At 41.8% G+C, this 3,642-nt stretch overlaps 1 long non-coding RNA gene across 1 annotated transcript; it reads left to right on the forward strand.

Annotated features, from left to right (window-relative positions):
* The first annotated feature begins 226 nt into the window (after nt 1-226).
* Nucleotides 227-2,906, forward strand: LOC125550966 (uncharacterized). Its single transcript, XR_007302094.2, has 2 exons — nt 227-2,274; nt 2,631-2,906. It is a non-coding gene; the product is annotated as an uncharacterized LOC125550966 (long non-coding RNA).
* Nucleotides 2,907-3,642: the final 736 nt, after the last annotated feature.

The raw sequence follows: 3,642 nt of genomic DNA on the forward strand, positions 1-3,642 counted from the left end.
ATGAGCATGCGCAGAGGTCTGATCGCACGTCTCCCGTACTCAAATAGCTACCCCGCACGACACCTACTAGCCAATAAAAAGGGGACACGTGGCCGCACTTAGGCCTCATTTGGTTTCACAAGAACCTCCCGGGATCCCTGCCTGTTCCTCGGGCCGAGAAACCATGGACCAAAAAAAGCGGGGATTCTCACGGCAACATTTGGAGGCCCATGAGAAACGGGCACCCCTGCCCTTTCCGCGGCCTTTCCTCGGGAGAGGCCTCCACATCTAGAGAAGTCGGGGAGGAAACCCTCGCTCGTTCTGTCTCGCGCTCGTGAACGAGTGGCGGCGGCAACTGGAAGATCTCCTCGTCCAGCGCTTCAGCCTCCTCCGTCCAGCACTCCGGCCTCCTCCGTCTGGCGATGGCGACGCTCCCTGCCCGCCTCCCTCCACGCTCCCTGCCCCGCCTCCGGCTGGGGCAACAGGACCGGGGTCGTCATCCTACTACTTCCCGGATCTCGCCTCCGCCTCCAAGATTTTCACCTTTCGATGACGACGACGGCCAGGGGATCATCCTCATGTTCCACTATGTTTATCCCCTACTCCTCCTCCTCCTCCTCCTCTTCCACCCATCATTTTTGCTTCTCCGTGATAATGTCTTCCTACTACACGCACTAACCAGCAGATGTACAGATCCAAGAGCCTCTCCTGTTTGAGTTCTGTACCACAAGCACCAATACTGAACAACATCCCAACGTTCACAAGACATCATCCTGACCTTACAAGTGAGCACAACCACCTTTACCTCCTTGTGATGCTAACCTATGCACAATGTTCTTGTATATTTCTGAAGAGGGTAATTTTTTTGTGAGTGGGTTCATTCTAGGAGGCAGGATTGATGCATTGGTGTTGGATATTAGAAAATGAAAGAAATGTAAGCAATGCTTAGTAGTTTAGAAGTGTTCGTATAAACTAGGAGGCAATCCATTTAGGCGTGTGATGATCATTAATGTTTGCCTTGTCATGTCTTTGGGTACCCCAGAAGCTACATTGCTTATCTAATACTCCAAAATTAGTATCAGTCAATTGGTCAGCTCGTCGGCAGCAACTGCTTGTTATTGTACATGGACACCTTACTCTGGAAATGTCAAATGTGAGTTGTTGTCCATTTCATTTTGGAAAAACAAGATGAGGTTCTAGAGTGATGCTTTATTGTGTTTATTGTCTTGCTATTTACTGAAGAAAGTTTGCATCCCTTCTGTGCACATTTTTGTTAGTACTATGGAATAGAAGCTATGATCCGGCGGCTGTAGTATCTTAAGACATGGCACCATCATGTGTTGTAATGCATCCTGTGGCAGTAGTAGAACGGAAGTTATAGTACTATGGAACAGAAGTTATGCACATTATCATGGACTACCCACAATCAGTTGAAGGATCAATATCTTTAGTGACTTGCCATGATAGTATTTCGGTATCTCTTCTATTATGTAATACTAGCCATTAGTACATGGTTGCTGGCTTGCCGTAGACGGTAGAAGAGATGTTTTTATCTTTCGAGTTGGACTTGGACATGTGGAGCTAGCCATGATTCTTCAAGATGCAGAGTTTCTTGTTGCCTTGAAGCAACAGGAACAAGGGGCACAACAGAGTCTAGTCAGTGATATTTACACCTCAAGTGACAATGTCATGCTATGAATTATTTAAACTTGTGTTGACAATGACACATATGTAGTCTTCTGTAGTTTCTTATGCACGCTGTACTACTAGCATTTGATAGCATGTACTTGGTGTGGATTTTTTCGATGTTGCTTTACACAAGGTTCATATGCATGGTCAATAGCAGGTCTTACCTAGTGCGCAGAGAACTGAAATATAAAGGAGGATCTAGAACTTGTCATCTTGTATGGAGAACAAGGAATAGTATAGTACAGTTCTGCTTCAGCTTTTCACAAGGAGAGTAGGATTCTAGATGCATCGTTTGTAAGTCTACTCTATCTAGTTTAGAAGAAATAAAAAAGAATCATTATATTTTTCTATTGATGTTGCTTTACACAAGTTGCATATACATTGGTCAATAGTAGTTCTTCCCTAGTGCTCAGAGAACTGAAATATATATCAGACCAACGGTTCATATGCATTGATGTTGTTTCTTTTTCAGTTCTCCTAGGCTTTTATTGTATGCAGGTGCTCTGACATTAGAAGTGTTTTGCTTTATCCGAAGACATTGTGTTTAGTTGTTGGATGCCTTTCGGTAATTAGGTCATTGGGAAGGTTTCACTCAGAGCAAGAAAGGTATGTGGCTACCTTGCCTCTTTTTTAGATAGAGGTCTTTACTTTCTGCACTAATAAATCCATGTTTGTCTTCTCCTTAATTTTCCAATTATACATTTTCTCCCCAGTTTTACTAATTTTGGAATTATATTGTATTGTGGAGATTGACAATGGTTTAATGATCTACCGCTTATCATCTTTGTCCTTAGTTATTTAGTAATTATTACGGAAATTTATGCCACAGTACCCATACATAGTAGTTAGTTCTGTGGTTCTTATCCTTCTTATCAACAAGTCCTGATGTTCATTATTAGAGATTCAAACTCTAGTCATAAAATTCTCAGTTGGATACATGATGCTAACTTACTTTTTCGTAGTTCAACCAACATTGAGCTGTGGCACCTGATGTCGAAGCCGAGTGGAGAGAAGACTGAGTAGGACTAGTGATTGTCGCCTTGCTTTGTCGCCCTGTAGCTCATCGTATTTAAAAGTGTCTTTGCCTCGGGCATCGGAACTTGATAATTGAGAACTTTTTGTATCCAACAAACTTGAAACCGTTGATGCGTCAATGCCGGTTGTAATGATTGATTTTATGTCGGTACATGAAAATGGTTTGGTCAACACTTGATCACAATGAAATGCGAACCAGTCAATATTTGAACCTTTCTGATGTGATGGATGATACTTGTAATATTCTTAACTTCTAGTTACATAAATCTGAACTCGTTTGTCTGTTTTTTTTAGATTTTTTTGAATTATTTGTGGAATTTTTACCTATGATTTGTGGTTGGTTCATGTGAATTATTTGTTATATTTGTATTAGCATGTGTCCTCCCCTCCCCCTTCTTACCATTTGGGCAACAGGATAGTGGGGACATCTCCCCCATGGTGGGAGGGATCGGTGATGCACATGGAATATCCACACTAGGGGATTGCTACCCAGGGTTCTGCTTACCTGACAACCAAACAAAGCCGTAATTGGTAAGTTGAACACTCATGGTTTTAATAATATGTGTGTTTCCGATTTGTAATATGACAACACTTGTTCCAAAATGACTTTGCTGATTGTTAATGTGTGCGCCTTCGCTAATCGGACAGAAAAATTACCACAACATGTTGGTGCCATGTCATGACACCATGCCAAGTTTCATGATTTTCAGGCGTGTTTTGAATTTACAGTAATTAAAAACCAAGTTTCTCAATCTTTCCGGCCAAGCCACGACACATAGATGTTTGACTTTCACTCCCATCTCTTGCATGGGTCCTAAAAATTCATCCAACGACACACATTGATTTTTCAAACAACTTTGGTGCACTGGAGCCTGTGCTTATAGTTCAAATTTTAATTATGCACATTAAATGCACAAAAACTCAATTAATGTATAAAAA

This window comes from Triticum urartu, chromosome 4A, assembly GCF_056163025.1.
Source record: "Triticum urartu cultivar PI428250 chromosome 4A, HENAU_Tu73, whole genome shotgun sequence".
NCBI lineage: Eukaryota > Viridiplantae > Streptophyta > Magnoliopsida > Poales > Poaceae > Triticum > Triticum urartu.